Raw genomic sequence first — 21,422 nt, 5'->3', positions numbered from 1 at the left:
CTACGGCTGGAGATTTCAAAATAAAACCATGATCACTGGGACAAAAACCGGCTTACGGTATTAATATAAAATTTAATTAAATATATCTTTAGATACTTTATAAAATATTGATTCCTGATTCCAAATTACTTGTAATAAAAATAATATCTATAATGTTGGCCTTGACATATAAATACCCAAACTTAAATTTATAAGCAGTGGACAGTTATAAGACGTTATAAAATAAAGTAAAATACTTATTTTATAATTTTATCTTGACTTGTCTCCATTTAAATTTAAAGGATATCGGCGTTTTTCAAAGCACACTGTCTATATTCTCATATATTGCAAAAATGATTTATCAGTTTAAGTTCACATAAGTTAATCGCCTCCTGGCTATTTTATTTCATTTAAATTGTTTATATCATATATGAGACAAAAAAACCCGCTGAGTTTCTTTCGCCGGTTCTTCTCGGGTCAGGGTATTTTCTCTTCCGAACCGGTGGTACTGTACCAATTGACCATCAATAAGAAACTGCAATACTTCTATATTGAATAAAGCAATTTGAGTTTGAGTTGACTTTGAGTTTGAGTTGTGATTATAAGGTAATTATTATTGTTTGTGGTGGTGGAATGTTAGTAAGTATACCCTTACATGGGACTGACATGTAGCTTTGTCGTTAAAAAGTCCCAAAAAAAATCAGACTAAGCAAAAAAAATATCCATTGTACCGTACGAAACCGAGCGGTTCGACATTATTAATTTATATACTTATTGAAAAAGTAACTCTAGAGAATTTACGAATTAATTTCGTTACATACCTTTCGTACAATTTAATTTCGTTTTATAAGTTTACATTTTGTTTGGTTATTTGGCAATAAATTTACATGAATAATTAAATATAATCTATCATTTTGCAAAGAGAGAAGACGAGTGAGAGTAATCGTATTGAATGACTGAATAACCTTAACGCCAAAGTTTCCTAAGCTGGTAATGAGGCCAACATAATGACAAACGGATAAGTATTAAACGCCCTAGTTGAAAGGATGTTTCCAATATTCTGTTGCGTCGCAATGCCATCCTCATTCTAACTGGTCGCGTATTACCTTATTACGTGTGTGAGCAATAACTTATTTATCATTTACCTTAAGCCTAAATATGTTGCATCTACTATTGACTCACTAACCAGATTTGATAAAAATAAAGTATACTTACTATAGGTAACGTCAAATTTACGAAAAGCGAAACATATAAACCATTACTGTTCGACTGTATGTATAGCCATTAGCATCATAGTAGACCCAGCATACAAATATCCGAGTACTGGTCTCTCCTCAAAATTTTGGAATGTTTCTTATTCTTATTTCATAACGCTGAGATTTCCGAATTCATATTTGGCAAACTTTAACATGATGTATGCAGGTTTCCTAACGATATTTTCTTGCACCGGCGAGCATGAGATGAATTAGAAACATAAATTCAACACATTTTAAATCATTGGAGCTTACCCAAGTCTGAATCCGCAATCTTCGTTTCAGATGCTCTAAACCTTTTTCTTCCATCAAAATTATTATCAAGATATGATCATTTTGGAATTTGGGCTCATTTCTAATTTTATGGTACATCCTATTGTTTTTATTAATTATGATTTATTACATACTTATTAAAAATGAATTATAATTTTCATCACTAATAATTTCTTAAGTTTAATTTATATTGTGCAATCTCATAATGTATATAATAATCGGGTTGTGCATAATGAGACTAGGTAGTCTTACAGGTGTAAATAGTATAACATTTGCCAAGATTATTTTGAAAAGTATTTTTTTTTATCAATTGATATTGTATATACCATTGGTTGTCCTACTGAAAATAAAATAAAAATATAATATAGTGGGTGACTAGTGGCATTACCGCAGATTCAGTTTGTGACAAAATTCCTTCAAGAACTTGCATAAAACCTCCTTGATAAACCACAATAGTAGCCTATGTTTCAAATAAATATATTCTATTCTATTCTATTCTATTCCTATATCCGCCCTTGGGGTTCAAACTCACTCGATACCTAATTTCATGTCATTAGTACAATGATTTAGCCGGGAAAGCGTAACACATAGACTTACATAAATAATATTATTATAGATAGTGACCACTATGTAATCATTATTCCAAATTCTTATATTACATACTGATTACCTCACAAGTAATAAACAAGGTCAAAATGCTATATAGTTATATATTTTAATTGCTTCCACGCAATATTAAGAAACATTTATTCACGTAATGGTGACTCGAGTCACCATGTCCTAATCGTTACTAATTCATTTGCATGTCATGTAGTCAACGTTTCAATGCATCTGATTGAAGAATTGAAACTTAACCTTAATGGTAATGGTTCATAATTAAAACCAATAAAAATACCGTTCAATCTATATTACTCCATTAGATAGTAGTTTGTCAAAGACATTAAAATATTTATTGGAATTTTGACCTTGAACTTTAAAATCGATATGATAAGAATATTAAGAAATCTATTTATCTAAATTATATATAATGTATCTAGTAAATGTCTCACTGCTTGCCTTCTCAGATGGAGCAGATGAAATACTCCAAAGAGAATTGGTGGATAAACAGGAGTCAGATTTTCATGAAACGTAATTTAGCTTTTCTTACCATGTCTTCATGACAAAATCTGTGATAAATTAATAATAACAATATATTGATAGAGTGTTATTATAGGTGAGCACCGTTATTCAACCTAAAATCTTCAAGTATTCAAAATTAATGTAACAGTTTAAATGACCCAGGAATATAAAGATTTACCGAGTCAAAAGTTAAGGTCGCACCTGACTTGCATCGAAATTCTTCATCCTCAACGCAGTCCTCGTGGACTTACCAGTATATTTATTATATCAAGGCTTATGTTAAACTTGCACGTGTTTCAACACGGGTGAAACATTCTGAACAAATTACCTCGATGGAGGACTTTTTACTTTTTTTTTGACAACTTTTTTAAAGGAACAAATGTCAATTCCCAAAATTATTTGTATGAAGGTACAATGATGGATAGTTGATTGTATTAGATAACTGAATGGATTGAATTTCTCAGAATCAAGTGTCATTTCAATTAACTTGAGAGGTTAAGCATATCGTTGAAAGCAATACAATAAACATCCTGGTTTCAATGCTACAGTCGATTGAATTGTACGAAATATTTTGTGTATATAAAACCTTCTTGCTTAACTCATAAATATTTAAACTGTATGCGATTACAGCCGCAAACGTTATGTTATTCGAACCTTTAACCGCGAACATAAACTAACTTGAGTTAAGAATACTCATTATTCGGAGACAATTCGTAATGGGAATTAGGGTCATAATTTAACGACTCCTTATTACCATATTCACATAAAACTATTTAAATTTTCATTACAACAAAAGAAGGTATCGTGATTATTCTAGCTGCAACGTTCGTTTTTACTTAAATTTTATGCATTAATAATTAATTAATGTGAGGTGCCAGTCCCAGCATTGAACAAATCTCCAGTATCCATGTATTTAGCTACTTCTGGTACTACTATTACTTCTAACGCATTGGTTTGCGTTTAATGAGTACATGAAGATAAATTAACATTTCTCGTAAAACCTAAAATATTCCCTGCCATTATCAACGCGTAATCCATCTTAATCGAATTGAATGACCAAAACATTTTCCGATTTTTTTGGAATTTTCGTATCATCTAAACTTACCATTGAATTCTTTTTTTTTTGTTCATATGTAAAATATATGTATCTAATATTAGTAAAAGAATAGAGATGTGACAAGTGCCTCGAGGTCACATCAAGGCATCATCGTGGTCGGGTTAAGGCAAACGAGGGAGGTTGCGCCGAGGTTACAGGGCTTTCCTCATGATGACACTTCCTGAACTCTAATACATATGGTTCAAACGCTAACAATGTTTTAACAGAAGGTTGCGTTTCAATTCATTTGGGAATTTTAACGTGAGCCACTTATACAAAATTATATTATGATGATTATTACTGTAGCATCATACACAAGAAGTAAAGAATATATGTAGCATAAAAACTAAATATATATTAGGTGTCATGAGGAAAGCTGAGGTGGTTGACCGGAATGCAACCCTGCGGTTGCCAGAAATGGTAGAACCAAGACCATATCAATAAAAAAATAACGTGATCCGAATATGAGGTATACAGAACAATTACTCGTAAGACTAATAATACAAAGGTTATACATTTTTAGGTATGTCAAAATATAGAATGTTGATACTAATTTACAGTCCCCTCAGTACTTGGCTTTACGTCTTGCATGTGGTAGTCGGGTTGTATGCGCATCTGATGGTCATACTACCAGTCATCAGATATTCTAGCGCGAAACAGCAATACAGTGACAAGGACATAGCATCTTAACTCTCAAAATTGGTGTCACATTGGTGTGATGTTAGGAATGTTTATTATTTCTTACAGCGTTAAGCGTCTAATCACAGTGGTGGCCACTTACCATCACAAGAAGAATCCCGAATAACCAAACAGAATTTAAAGAGATCTTCTGGGTCGCCTCAAATACTCAATGAGGTCTCACGATCTCATCGGCAAAATCACCCAACGACTGATATTTCTACCTCAAATTAAGAGTATACTCATTAATTTAGTGTATTCTTTGTTCTGTGTGCATCTGTATTTCGTATTTACATTTATTTAGTTACTAATGTTGTTGTTAGGTAATAAAATAACGCCACTCTTAAAACCTATTATTACTGACGTCACCTTAAGATTCCACTTTCCTATGATCCGAATGAAAGAATGAGAGCGCGGCATATAAAGTACCCGACGTGCAATCAACAGGTGCACGCCTCATTGCGTGCAAGTGAAAGTCGTTCTTGACCTACGACCAACCGTGATTCTCGTTATTTGTCATTGTTTTATGTGTTCAGTCGCCGCAGTCATTTGTTTTGTCAATTGTATTCAGAAGATGACGGTTGACAAAGAAGATTCCTCTCCGAGAACGTACATGTTCTTAATAAAAAGATTAATGTGAAACTTCTGGAGCTTTGACATTTAATCACGCAAAAATCCTGGAGCGATGGATAAGATAGCTTATTTAACATATACATACATATATGCTTCTTAACACTAATACTCATTTGAAGCTGCGGCTGGAAACTACTAAGATAAAATTCGAAAGTATATATTCGTTTCCTAGCTGGACAGATTATTATAAAATCTTTGTTTCAAACGATGAGAAGAAAACTGTATGATACATTGATATCAAATATCAAATTAAACCTGTTAATGAGGATTACCTATCTAAATTAATAAATAATATCTTAAAAATAATTTCAATTATTATAAAATAGTAGTCGCCCGCCGCTGTACTCGTGTATAACGGAGTCGGTTGTCATGTGTTGTGACAAAAAAGTAGCCTAGGCCCTTTCTTGGAGTTCAAGTTAGCTTCATACCAAATTTTATCAAATTCGGTTTAGCGGTTTAGTCGTGAAAGAGCGACAGAGACAGAGTTACTTTCACATTTATAATATCAATATAGATTTCAGACTAATTTAAAAGGAACAAGTACTCGCCGGCCTACTTTCGTCAATCATTCGTCACGTAATTACGGTCACATTATTCAATTGTGACATTCTATTAAAGAGATGTAATCGTCTTCAAGTACACATGGATTTTTTAAATTACTTAATACACGCCCACGTTCATCAACGATTACACGAAATAACTCGGATATTTAATGTTATTTAACAATTTCCTGCGTCTCGTTTAAACGAAATAAAAGTGATAAAAATTTGCAGGATAATTCTGTTAACTGGTTTAGTAACCTATCTTTAATTCTTTAAATGTTAATAACGGTTATTGGAATATAACAACGGATGTGCTCTTACGGTGTAAATGTTGCCTAAGGTCAAAAGTACTATGATTTTTTAAATAAGTAATTTTCTACTTCCTTTGTTTAATATTTTTTTAGCTTCGATTTATTTTTAATTTTTAGGTATGCTTTAATAATACACCAATATTTTAAAGGAAGTATATCATTTTACCGATTATAACGATTCAAATATTTAATAATGTTATAACGTTTTCAATTCTCACAATTTATTTTTATACTTAAATGATTTCAATAATTTTGGCAGTAAAGTTATCCTACATAGATTTGTTTATACGTATACAGATATACAGACTCTTTTTATAAGTATAATTACAACTTCAAATTATACAATGAAATTATATTAACAAATGTAACATAAAAATAAACTCTGATACAATCCGTCAAACCGCAGGAGAAAGGCATGGTTCATTAAGATCAGCAATGTTCTGCTTAACTAGAAAGGAGGGTGTCTTCAGTGTTATTATGACATTTGCAGGCTTTTGTTTTACAACTTCAAATATAGGTAAATAGCCCAATTCGTTACGGAGCCGTTTGTCAAGAATTCGAAACAGGTTTACACTTGGCTTAGCATCTGAGTGTCATGTGGCGTTAAATCTTACGACACAATCGTGTTTCCGTTTGTTATGATGATTCCTACAGTCGCGTCCGTTCCTTTGCAAACATCTAATTTAATGTTACATACAAATCATACAATTGCTACGCAATGCGACAACTCGAGAAGGAAGTATATTTAACAAAAATTACTGTTCGTATACAACATAATTTTATATAACTAAAACGATGTCGACACACTCTTACGTGAGTGCTAAGATTGGAATAATATACAACACTTACAAATTAAGCATTTAAATTTTTTAGATTGCCACACTCTTGAATAGAAAATACAATCACTGGTGCACTATAATAGAATTTCTTTAAGATAATTGACTATTAAATCGTCATTCTTTTTACAAATTCGCTCGTTTTCTTTATACTTGCAGCCAATTATTTAGTCTGACCACACTATTATTTTCATTTACGAGGCAAAATTCCTCAATAATAATAGCAAATATCGGGTAATATATTATCGTTTACATTGAAAAAAAAAAACAAACAAAAAATTTAAAAAATAAACTTTTTTAATGATACCGTGATATTTAATATTATTGCTAAAAGTAAGCTTAATATAATATTATTATTGTGTGTAGTGGGATCATTAATTTTTCATGATGTAGGACAATACGGAAATATGTTTCTAGAAAATGAAACCATAGAAGTTGCAAAATTTAAAAGACAATAAATATTAATGCAGTATTATCATAATCTGTTGTTGACGTTATATATTAAATAAATGGAACATAATAATGGATTACAAAGAATATTAATTTATTATTATTACTACAATTAACCTAGTAACCTTATTGACACGTAATATCCGAATATTATATGTAATATATGGATCAAAAATAGCGTGATTTGTCAATAATACAGCCTGATTCAATATACTCATGATAAAGTACGAATTATTTGAACATTCGTTATGGTTCTTCAATTTCTGTTTTTTTTTTGGGTTAATACATCGCTATTAATATTATAAAGTTCTGATCTGGACTGATTTCGAATCTGGGTTCGAAAACAACATCGGGGTATAAGAACTTATTGGTTTTGTGACGAAAAAATTCGCTATCAATCTATAGTTTGGAAGTTAGAAGCCAGTACCATGCTTCGGAAAATTTGTAAATACGGATATTCTCTGCTTGAACTCTTTTTGTCCATATTGCATTTACCATCCTATCGGATTATAAAAAAAGACCCGCAGATTTTCTTTCGCTGGTTCTTCTCAGCTTAGGGTGTTTCCGAAGCAGTAGTAGTGTTTAATTTGACTACCAGTAAGTAAGTGTAATATTTCCATATTGAATAATGAAATTTGAGTTTGAGTTATGAAGGTGCGCTCTCTATTCTCTCAAAAGTGAGCGCACCTTTGATTGCGCAAGCGCTTGTCTATTATAATGTACCCTGTAAAGGAATGTCTTTCCTTTATAGTTATACAAAAATGTTTATGTTTTTATTTTCTAATATTTGAATCTCAAGAACTGCCACACATGCACACAAATACACGCACACATACATATTACAATGCACATGGTTATGTATTCGTTATGTGATGAAATAGACATACATAATCCACACATGGCATAAAAAACCTACTTTGTAAGAACAAACTCGGAAGATCGTAAAGTCTCAGAAACAATTATGCGATATTGGCTCTTAAAATTACTAAATAACCCTACACGCGAATCATAATAGAGTATCAAGTAAGTGGATTTTCAAGATTTCGCGAATATGGTACGAAGTTTCAGTTACGTTGAAAAAGCGGAATACGGCTAGTATGTAAATAAAACTAGCTTCGTTTCTGTGTGAGCAACATGCAATAACTATTAAAGATGACACTTATAGTACAAGGGTTTTTGATCGATTCAGAAATCATTTTAAGCTGTAACCAAATGATACACCCTGGGAAGCCCACCTGATTATATTTGTCACAAAATGAAAACACAATTTAGTCGTATGTTATAAACACAAAATTAAATCCAGATTATATACTAACTAGACAATCGCCAAGCACTAAACAACAGCAACATTTCTATCTGTCAAAATAAACTAAATTTCAAAATGGATGCTGTACCAACGTAACAAAAACAAAATTTGAAAATGGAATGTTTTGACAGAACTGACGTGAAACGATACAGACTAAATCGTGGTGGCCAGTATAAAATATGACTGTTTCTAGAAGTTTTTACCTCATATAACATCTCTTTTCCGTCTACGTTTATACAGGGGTAACGACCAGTGTCGCAAGGCGGCCGATTCTGCAACTCCGTGATGTAACTACTTGATCGCTAATCGCTTCTTGCTCGGGAAAGTGTGTTGAAGGTTTAATTTTGTTTTAATTTAATAAAAATTAATAAATAATCGTTTCATTAGGGAATTAATATTTTAACATTGAGCATTTTTTGTTTTATTTATTTTTATAACTATTTATATAATGTTGTTATTTTATGTTGCGATGTAAGCAATATGATGTAAGTTCGTAAATAATAAGTCTTCCAAGAAATTAAATAGAGTTGCAGAAGACTCGCTTTTGCAATATAGTTTAGAGTATTAATTCTTAGTTAACAAAATGTTCTATATGTATTAAATTATTGTTAATATATTTTTCTTGTTCTAATATAGTATTCGCCCACAGCTTCGGTTGCGTTTAAGGGAGTTGGTTGTCATGTTTTAGCCTTTCTTGGAGTTCAAGTTAACTTACCAAATTTCATCAAATTCGTCTAAGCGGTTTTAAACTCAGACAGAGTTACTTTCACATTTATAATTATATGTAGATAATGAGTAAAGGTTAAATATACAGGAATATATTTTATATTGTGTTAGTAAAAAAAATTCCATTACAAACGGCACCACGGTCATTAAGCACTTGAACCAAAGTAATGTTGCCACAGTCCGAACCAACTATTCGGATACATGCATCGCTTAATTAATAATAAATTAAGTCAACTTGTGTTGAAATTTTTACTATAATTTTCGAACGATAAAGCTCATCACTACATAGTATAAAACTAAGTCACTTTCTCTGTCCCTATATCCCTATGTATGCTTAGATCTTTCGCAGCGGATTATGATCGCTTTTTTTAATAGATATATTCGATAAGAAGGTTTTTATATAATACACGGATTGTTGTAGTAAAGAAACACTGTCAATTTTAGAAGTCTCTACTGTGATGTTATATCATTGCTCCCATGCGAAGCCGGGGCGGGACTCTAGTTTAGAACAAAGCTTAATGTCAATGCTTCGGATTTATCCACTAATTAGATAATTTGCTGCTACACAATAATACTGTTAATTGTGTGTCAGTTGAGTGAGTGAGATATTGTAACTACACAAGGGACATCTTAGTTAACAAAGCTAGTGCATTCAATTATGTGCAGATAATCTATATGAAATATGTGGTCAGAGAGTTACCCTAGCCTCCAATACGGTGTTGTCATCTGGTTCTGTATTATTGATTATATTGAACAGTCGGGGTAAGAAAAGGTTCGTCACCTTAAGATCTATTTTCGTGTGCTCAGTATGAGCGATATTCAGCTTTTCCGATCGAGAATGACGTATTGCGTTGCAATGATTCGATGTTTAGATTCAAAAGGTACTAAGCGTTTAAGGTTGATAAGGGAATTAATTTGAAAACCGACGAAGGTTTTCTTACTCTGACTGTACATTGTTGTTGCGTATTATGAATATAGCAGGGGCTATTGAATTTATTTTGTTGTATACAATTATTATTGAAATTGATTGTTCAATAATTTGTAAAACTGTAATTAATATTATTTTATATGGCATAGCATTGAATACTGGTATGCAACACTATTTCTTATTTTAAACGAATGAGCTGTCATTATAAAACAATTGGATGACTGCGGGGCATTGTAACAAAAGATAGAGAGATTGGAGCATCATTGTAAAACTTAATTTTATTTTGCCATACCGAACTACTGAAGTTACACTTGTGTAATAAAAAATAATAAAACTATTATCATATGTTACAAGAATTCGATCTTGCCTGCAAAGTGGTTTCACGGTTATTTTGTCAAGGTTCTTTAATTCAAGTATATTAATCGCGGTGAAACTGATATTGCGTCACCCGATTTAACATTGATTTTTATTCTCATCGGTATAATTGGGCTGTTCGAGTTTATTGTCGTTTTAATTTTTAACTGCTGACTTATAGTGTCAAGTGCTTATATAAAATTTAATTACGCCGTGACTAACATAAATGTTAACCTTTTACACAATTGCCCAAAAAATAAATGTAAGTGTTTGAATAATAAAATAAGTGTAATGTTTTCAAGTTATTATACAGATATATATATATATATATATATATATATATATATATATATATATATATATATATATATGTGAGTTTTTTGTTCCACCATGACTTTTAGCCTGCCTGCACTGATTTGAACATAGATATCATTAGAATTCTTACACGATCTCGAGTTACAATGGATATAAATAAATTTATTAATTCATTGAATTGAGTCGTGTTTATAAAATTTTAAGAATTTTTTATTTGTTTTTAGTCCACAGACATATGCGACCGTTTATTTAAATTCTTTGTTTTCTTTTCTATATAAATTTCAAAATCAACGTTATTATAAAAAAAAATAACAATAGAATCTTCTCAAGTAATCGATCAAGCGCTTTGGAAAATAAATCAGAACAAACCGAAAACCGTGCTGAAATTATAATGTAGACTCATTACAATTTCAGGAGATTTAGATACAAACATTTTTACGGTAAATTAATTCATGTAATCGTTCCGGAAGCGCGGAGCGTTACACCATTCACCTTACTTGGCCTTTGTGATACGAAATAAGGCTTTAATCAAATATCGATTACAATTTCGATGGTTTGCACGCGCGAGAATTTTTCCTGTCTCCAATACTAGAAACTGCATGGTTCGTTAACCTCTTTCAATTCGTGTATTTTCTTTTTTTTAATAAAAGTATAACCTGTAATACTGCTGCTTATTAACACATCCCGTGGAGAGCGTTTAAGGTTTAATCCACCACACCGTAAATATAGGTTGCGGAATATATGTTAGGCGGAATTTTATCTAATACGTGCAATATGCTCATTCTTATCCTACCCCACCAAACATTAGATGATTTTTTAACCCCAATTAAGCACACTATGCTACCCTGGCTAGAAACTATTTTTGAGCTATGTCAGATCACTTTTATAATTATGTATTTGTAAATTAAATTTATCATATACTAAAATAAATTTTAATTGTTAATTATCATAAATAAAATAATAAATATTCTTTATTATTGAATGTAAAGTGTTACAATATATGGGTGTATCGTCCATATACAATTTTAATAAGGAATAAAATACAGTGTTTAATAATACACAAGGCATACTTATATCACATATTATAAAAAAAATTCAACTTATGAATTTATATACATATATATGTATATTTAATATATATATGGTATACCTATATATATCAAAATACATCTTCAATGACACTTTACATTGAACTCATACAAACTGTGCGTACGAATTACAAAATCAGAAAGTACTTACGAGATACGTCACTCGGTCATTGGCGCGAAAAGAAAACAATCTTGGCGCGAATATACAAACGTCAAAGCATTCGAAATGGATGCGTTCACAAATTGCACGACGCCATAAAATTAATAAACAAAGTAAGCACTATCGTTACAATGTAATTAGATAAATCTATTTGCAAATATAATGGAAAATGATAATGATAAAAAATAATAACTATATGTAGATATGGTTCTCATTGTTATTATATTGAACATAAATGCTTAAATACAATATATGTTTTTTTTACTAATCTGTGGTTCACTATGCTGAGTACGTCGCAGATCTTTCAGTGCAGGCGAGCGTATAATTAAGGCATTTATTGTTGTCAGTGTTGTTCCGCATTTATTTATAAATCCATTTATAAATCCTTTATTATGGAGAAAGGTAATTCATTAAAAATTATGTTTGATCAAATCATTTTTTTACCTTTAAACAAATCTATTTGGATAACTTTAAATATGTTTTGTTTTGATTTTCATTTCCAGAATGTATTAATTATAATTTAAAATTTTGCATTGTTGAAAATAATTATAAAATGAAATGGAAATATTTATTCTATATAAAACAAGATAGTATATACATAGCATTTGATTACAAAAGAAATTATACCCGAATTTAATTCGTACGTGCCAATAAAGTTTCACGTTTTTTGTTACGCAAATACTGAAAGGCGTTATCCTTCAAAGTTCGTATACCTACGGTAGTTTGTATAATATGGTATAAACCCAACCAACCCAATAATCTCAACTACTTCCTAGTTCAAGAGCTTCCGTCAAAAACATGTCGGTGAATATACTGTTTATTTATCATTTTCATATTTGGTCAAAATATGTAAAGCATGGTAATTGTATGTATTTTATATACGAGCATGTCTTCTCGCAATTACGACTGTTGTCATGAAGATATAATTCTTTATTTGAAATTAAAAAAAAGTCTTGTACAGATAAAATTATAATTTAATTTTTTTTTCAATAAACTCATATATAGGTCACGATTGTTCAAAATTGAATGGTAGAAAAATTATGTTACGATTATGTTACTATTTAGACACAGCTAGGCAGCATGTGGAAATTTAGCATGTTGTACAAATTACCTAAATTCAATCATGATACGTTTCTAGATATCTTTGTAATCCTACGGGATATTTGTATGTGAAGCTCCGTGTACTTTATTATGACCAACATAATAAAGTTACCTAAAATATGGTATCTATCTATCAATATAAGAGAAAATTTTTCTTTTTGTCTATAAGTGATAATTATTTTAAATCGTTCAGAAAGACAAGACTTGAATGTTGTACGTTTGACATTTTAAAATATAAATAAACATACCTACTGTCTTTTTTAATTGTTATAAAAATTATATTTAAAAAAAAATACAACTCATTTAAAATATGACAATGGTAAATAGAAAGAGTTATTTCATATGTCATCCGTTGACTTTTTAGCTTTTTAAAAGTAGCCAGAATTTTAAAAGTGAATTTAATTTCCAAAAGACTAGAGAAAATTAACACTCTCACACATATAAAATGAATCAACCTTGGGTAATTTTATTTAATTAAATGCTAGAGGGGAAATCTTATTTTTTGACGTGCGTTTTAGTTACATAGTTTAAACATAACAGCTCAATTTCTCAATAAATCAACTCATTATTAGTAAACCTATTTCAATGGTGACGTTAAACCCTAATTTGCAATAAAACGTGTCAATGACTCTCGAAATTTTAACCTTGATTAAGTCATTGGTTTTCGAAATAAATCCATCAGATTGACACGCGATCGATGTGTTTTAATTCTTAACTATGTAACGTCAATAAAATATAAAATACGTGACACGAGTTCTGATATAATGTATTGTTTCACACCCTATTTAGGAGAGATATATTTATCGATGTAGTAGTGTATATGGTATAGAAACACATTTTCCATTATGTTTGTATGTGCTACGGGCCTAGAAATGTTGCTTATCGACGGCCTATCGACGGATGAATTATTTTGTAGAAAATACTAAAATATGTGCAAGTTACGTTTATATATTTATGACGATACTAGTTAAACATGCGCATTTAAACTCACGAAATTTATGAAACCAAATTCAATAAGTAGGATAATATGTCTTTCCCCGGGATTTTTCGGGATGGATCTTTCAAAAGTTTTCGAAGATTTCGGTCTTTGTATTTATATTTAAAAAAGATATTTCCTAAATTAAAATGTAAGAAAATGCATAATACCAGTGTTGGTATGGTATTACGGACACATTTCAAATTACGTAAGGACATAAGAGTTATTATGCTAATGACTTTATTTAGTTGTCCACAACCAACGATATTGTTAAGTTATAAGCAAAAATAACTCACTGTCTTTTGCACTTTTTTTAGCAAACTTAAAAAAACACACACATTTCGTATTTATTAATGTCGCAGTACATAAAAATAATTTTTCTTTCGCCGTTTTCATCGTACTTAATCAAATAAAGTTGTATGTAGCAGTAGTTCACTAAGGATATTTGCAAAACTTTCATCGTAAATTAATTATTTTTACTCATTTAATTTTTATTTTCTTAAAAATAATGACCAAGTCCAACTTGGATATCTTTTAAAATTATCATAATATATATTGATTTAACGAATTATCGTATAATCGTTACTTGCCTGCCGTTCTACGCTTTTAAGTTTTTTTTTGAACAGGTACACGACAAGGGTTCATTTTTTGTGTCAAGGGTTTCGCTAATGTAAATCTTTGACGTTGAGTTTCACTTGACACATTAAAAGGTAAATAATTCAATTTGACGTCAGGAGAAGCAAAATAAGGTTTTATTATAAATTCATTTTAACGAACTTGTAAATATGCACAAAGTCACGGACGGAAAATCAACTAACTACTTGGTGGTAGACCAAGTAGTTAGTTGATTTTCCGTCCGTCTTGCCTTCCTAAGCACCATCTCATCACATGCTCTACCTTAAAACAGGAATACTTAGTTTTTGTGTTATTATTTGTTTTGTAGTTTGAAGGACGAGTGAGCTAGTGTAACCTACGGGAAATATTTTAATTCCTAAGGTTGATAGCGCATGCACTTTAAGGGATGATTAATATTTCATATATTGCCAATGCCTATAGGCGATGATGACTACTTACCATTAGGTAGCCTATTTGCTAGTCAGCCTACCTTAATAAAACTTTGAAACCATATCTCAAATATTATGGTAATGGATTTTTCGTTAATAGTGTATATATTTTTATTTCTCTAAAATTAATAGGTAAGTTTGTCTAGAGAATCCTGAATCGGACTTAATATCCTCTTCTGGTCAATCATGTTTAATTAACAAAATTATATTATTGTAATTTGATAACTATGTGTAGGATCATTTGTGCATATTTTAATTAGCAACCTGAGTAATATAATTACGCAATAATTCGTTGATTGAATATCCAATGGCATTAAACGAATTATAGAATTATACGCTAATTATAAGCTAATTTAAAATTGAGTTTTACTAATTAGTTTATGTGAACATGTATATTGTGTATATGTGGGTGTGTGTTATATAATTTCAACCCTACCACATTGCCCTCTCCATTTAAGTTTGCAACTACAATAATCCTTTCTTAGTGAGCAGCTACGTCATGACAGGAGTAATTATGCTAAATTATACAAAGCTCGTGATGACTTGTGAGGCTTTCCTTTATATAGTTAAATGACGATTCATAACTGCTTAAATAAAGTATATTTTGACTTTGATCCAGCTAGTAGAAACGATTTATGATTTATCCAATATAAAGGTAGAAATTGTAATATATTTTACCATATATTATATACTACGTTGTCTTTGTGGTATAAAATTAGTACTCACGACAAATATTTTTTATAGGACGTATTTTAAATTTTCGAATTTGAAATAGAAAGAATTTGAGCCGTATAAAAAAGGAATTAAGATTTATTATCTTATAAATTATAAGCACACGTGGTAACGTACATTGTTCGAGATTTTGGCAAGTGTATCTGTTAACAAAAGAATCGGACACCTGACACGGAATGGGTATCGACTTTTGCCGCTATTGTTCCCAACAAAGAGTCACTTTATACCCAGTGGAAACCATCTACTATCCCAAAACTACCTGACTCAAGTGTTGCATACAGTTTTACGACCAGCGTTAAGTCATTTCTGCATCCAAGAAAGTCAGGATGACATTAATATAAAGACGCTATGTACGCAAGAACGGTTGAATAAAATGAAAGTCTAGAAATGCCTTATTGTTATGATATTGTTTGTTTTAATGCGGGTATTGACGGTTGTATCTATAAACGTTAATGATGATGATTAAATGAACAATCCCATACATTTCAATCAAATATCAGTGATCAGATAAATTAACGTATATTTATACGTAGATTATTAAGACGCTTCTTTCTAGTACTTTTTTTTGGTTAGATTAGTATCTCCACAAATATGTAGGTACGTCGTAACTTTGATGCAACTATATTAAATTATTTTTTGTTTGCTTGCATTTTCTATCACTTATGTCTACTTAGGAATATAAATATTTTGACACTTTTTATAATTTCGACTTTGATATTACACTAAATAATAATAATAAACAGAATAATCTAGAAGAAGGACATCAACGTTGTGTTAAGTACATTTTTTATTGCAATAGTCTTATACTTGACTTCAATCATACCTGATGATATATCTTCTTTAACTAGCCTTTCACTAATATTTAATAAAAAAAACCTTATAAAGAACTGTAATTAAATAAAAATTATTATTATTATGTTTTAACATGTTATGGGTGAAACTTAACTTTGTTTAGCAATGAGTCGCGTGCCGGTCGAAATTATCTTTAATAGCTCGAAGCTAAATTACTCCTAAGCTCCGATTACTCGCCTATCCGATGTAGTATCAATGTAATGCGAATACTAGTGCATATTTTAAATGCTATCTCTTTTTAGTGTGATAGTTTAAAAAAGGATGGTTATATTTTTGATAGATTAAATATGTATATCAAAATAAGTGGTACTATTATAATTAATTATACGAGCTTTGGTCTGCGTATGTAGTACGTGATGATTGATTACAGATTGTCATATTGATTTACATTTATGGTTACAGCACACATAAGGGTCGGAAAGTTAAGTAACAAGCGATTAGCCTAAAACCTTCCTCAATAAACCAGCCAGAACAAGATATACGATTATATATATATATAGATAACAAAAAAAATTGATAATTACCTTAGATAATTTTACTAATAAACATCTTGAAAGCTTACAAAAATAGTTGCCAGTTTAAAAAAATAATATGAAATACTTGTCTTGTACTTTTAATTTTATTTTGAAAACAAACTGTCTTGACTTTTCATTCAGTCCATTATGATGGATTCCATTAATTTTGCACGATATGTATATACATTGTATGTCAAGTTATTTTATGGATGGAAAACGTTACGTACTTTCTCTGTTACTAATAACCACTGAGATATAACGAGGCTTCACACAACGTATTATAACAGGACAAGAAAATTACTCTATAATTAATTCTATAAAAAAATATGTTCTGCTAACCCTACAAAAACGTAATGTATTGTTTTTTTTTTTTGAAATTATGAAATCGAATTTCAATGTCTAATGCATTGAATCGATAATTGAATGTTCATTATTTTAAATTAATTGTATATTTTTAATCTTGTTCAACTTGAAATAGAATGTAATTCGACTTTGAAACGGCTAAAATATTACTGGTAAAGGTCGTTTACAAAAAAAAAAATCGCAGCGAATTAACTGTATCAGAGTAATCACATCGGATAATAAAATTTAAATTGTATTTATTAATGACAGAATAAGAATAAAATGGCGTTTATTAAAAATATATCGAAGGACGTAATATGCTATTAAAATTACATTATTTCGAACTCTATAGTTTCATATCTAAGTTATAAAATTGTTTTATTAGCCATCAAAATAAATATTATTATTAATAATTACTAAATTAAATAATAGTAAGTTTTTAGATAACTCTAACGATGGTTTTAAGTATGGACGAATTTGTTTATTTGTAGATACTTAACGCCAATGAGTGCGGCAACTTTTACCTTTCTTTATGAATGCAATATAATTGTTTATTATATTTTAATAAACAGTATTATTTAATCACAACAATTAAATATTACGTAGTTAGCCATTCTCTGTGAAAGTACACTTACGCCGGACATGAGCGTGTTGAAATGTATACCCGCAAAACGAAACCGCACGTCGCAATAGGTCAATGCATAAGTTATAAAAATATAAAAAATTATATATATTTTTAAAAAATACCTTGACATATGGGTCTCGATCACTTCACAGAATAAATCCTCGTATCCTTAACGTACACAGAACTCACTGTCACAATATAGTTTTCACCTCAGCACTGAAACGGTAAACATATTTTGAACTTGGTACGAGTTGCGCGTGCGCGGCGCGGCCAGTCAGCTGCGGTTGAGCGCGAAGTGTGCGACTGGTACGCTTGCCCCACTCCGAACGCTGTTGAAACTTTTGATAAGGACCACCTCCACTCGTGGCTTCCCGTCGAGACCCTAATCCTTACGAGTCTATGGACTTTTTGTCGCGTCACAGTACTGGATTCCGATCTTCAACACAATGTTTATTGTCACTGCGTAGTCACATCTCTGAGATAACCTGTTTACCGTGGATATTTTTGTTTGGTATTCTACTTAGTTTCTAAAGAAACACTATTTAACAACCGCAGTGCAAGATGAATGATTATTCACGAGCGGCAACATTGAAATAGATTTTCTATTTTCGCAGTCGACGTAATTGCAATGCATGCATGTGCGTTTATAGAAATTTCAATGGATTTATGTACATTTACTTGTATATAAGACACGTGTTCTGGCATTGTGTATATTATATACTTATAAGCATGTGTTTTCATGACAAAGACCCTCGAAAGGGAGCGTGATTAAGAGTGTCGTTGATGGTTACCAGATACGGTATTGTTCGATACGTGAACTGGGTGGGCGGTGGTTCAGAGTAATAGAAGTTTTGGTTTAAATAATTTACCCCACATTGTGTTTATCTCCTCTGAAAGAGAAGATTTGGGTGTTATAACAATCCTACTCTTCTTGGTATTAGTGTAGATATCTGCTGCGGAAGTCTATATAGACGTAAAACAAGCATGTGAAAACTCAGAAGTACTTGATTTTAGTTCGCTATCCGCAGAGTCGGACTTAAAGGTGTGGAGGCCCCGGGGCCACAAAGCAGTGAGGGCCCTAGACAAACAGAAGCGTGAACACCCTAATAATTATATTATTATGATTTAATTAGGTAGTTTTTTTTTATTTCAATCAGTAAGCTATGAATTGTTTCGTATCGGTAACTTTTAAAATATTAAATAGTAACATTATTATAATTTGACTATATCTCAGTATTTGTTAACTTGCTGAAAACTGTGGCCCCCTCTCATGTGGAGGCCCCAGGGCAGTTGCCCCGGTTGCCCTCCCCTAAATACGGCCTTGGCTATCCGTAAATTCCATCCATAGAGCCATTTCGCCATTAGCAACGCCTAAATATGCCTGTGTAAAACAATATAAAATGTTCTACAAGTTTTTTTATGTATTTAACTGCTAAAATAAATAAAATTAATTACAATTACTGAGAAAACTCAATATAATTAATATGTCCCAAGATACTAAAAAGCCTAATGTATTATGAGTCATTAAAAAAAAAAACATATTGTGAGTTAATTACTTAAAATATCTGTAAGCTTGAATGCATTAGTCATTTATTATGACATTAATTAAAAACATATAATGGAACATAATTCTGCATCGTTGCACAGTACATACAAACAATTTTATTTTATATGTTACAATATAATAAATAGTTAAACTTAAGGAATACACTTCAAAAAGGTAGTCCGTTTATTTATGGACTTTTACAAACGACTTAGTATAACATATTTTATTACATCAAAAAGGATTTTTTTTATGGAATTGGTTGTCGGACGAGCATATGGGCCACCTGATGGTAAGAGGTCACCATCACCCATAGACAATGACGCTGTAAGAAAAATTAACTATTCCTTACATCGTCAATGCGCCACCAACCTTGGGAACTTAAATGCTATGCCCTTTGTGCCTTTAGTTACACTGGCTCACTCACCCTTCAAACCGGACCACAACAGTACTGCGTACTGTTGTTTAGCGGTAGAATATCTGATGCGTGGGTGGTACCTACCCAGGCCGGTTTGCACAAAGCCCTACCACCAAATAAATAGTTTTAAGTACATGGAAGAGCTAAAATAACATTACGTCTAATAGTTATTTATTATTATTGAATACTATGATTTTATGCATGTTAGCTGAAAACTTTACAAATGAAACCGGGTGTAAAAAATCTTTAAGTCACCGGTACCTGTAGTTAGAAGCTATTAGAAAATATGAAAGAAAAATACATTTGTGGCATTATAGGTTTTATCTATGATGCGATTTCAAAAATAACATCTATCAAGGGGATATCCAACATTTAACAGCTGTTTATGAGGATAAGATTTCATGACGTCGAATCTTGCTTAGTACAGTCATTGTAAATATTTATTAATGATATAATTTAATATACATACATACATAAATGTGAGTTTTTGTTCTTTTTACGATTTATTTACAATGTACTTTCAAATACACGAAGGCCTTAAGAAAACGCGATTGTATTAGTTAAATATCGATGAATATTACACTTATTATTAAATTAAATCACATAATTTATCAATAAGTGTGTGATTAGTACCTTATAATTTAATTTGTAAACATATTTTCAGTACATACTAAGTACTTATATATTTAAATTGAATACGACGTGAAATAACTTGTATACTTAGATGCAATAAGAAAATTTTTAAGGACACTTACATTGTATCAAGTTAGGAGTAAGGTATGAGTAAGTTATTACAGCTGGCACGCAATGATTTACTTAAAATGCACTTCACGATTTCCCTATGGAAAAAAGTACGGTGCACTTTTACAAGAGTCGAACGATTTTATGTAAGTAATAAAAATAGTTTAAAATAAAACGATAAAGATCTTTCTTTGTGATACTTTTTAAAATATAAATAGCAATTATTAACGCTGTCTACTGGCACGTAGACTCGTTATATTACTTTTTATATTAAAAAAAAATGGATAATAGTCACGCTATCATAGTGTTCAGATTTATTGTATAAAAGCAGAAATGTATTAAATTGTTTCAAGTAATCCATAACGATAGTAAGAACATTGATCCATTTTAAAGTTACCTCATTACAGCAAGGTAAGCCAGTTCAGTAGCTTGCGACATACATACGTAAGTTTGTTTATGAGAAAAT

At 30.8% G+C, this 21,422-nt stretch overlaps 1 protein-coding gene across 2 annotated transcripts in view; it reads right to left on the bottom strand.

Annotated features, from left to right (window-relative positions):
* LOC124533810 (patched domain-containing protein 3) overlaps positions 1 to 18,577 on the bottom strand; it is a 44,451-nt gene extending 25,874 nt beyond the window's left edge. For both annotated transcript variants that reach the window (XM_047109328.1, XM_047109329.1), the window contains exon 1: positions 18,377 to 18,577. The gene's annotated coding sequence lies outside the window, so the exon portion shown is untranslated. The remainder of the gene's footprint in view (positions 1 to 18,376) is intronic.
* Positions 18,578 to 21,422: the final 2,845 nt, after the last annotated feature.

Source organism: Vanessa cardui, chromosome 11 (assembly GCF_905220365.1).
Source record: "Vanessa cardui chromosome 11, ilVanCard2.1, whole genome shotgun sequence".
NCBI classification, from domain to species: Eukaryota; Metazoa; Arthropoda; class Insecta; order Lepidoptera; family Nymphalidae; genus Vanessa; species Vanessa cardui.
The sequence above is the reverse complement of the archived record's forward strand: the minus strand, read 5'-3'. Positions and strand labels throughout refer to the sequence as shown.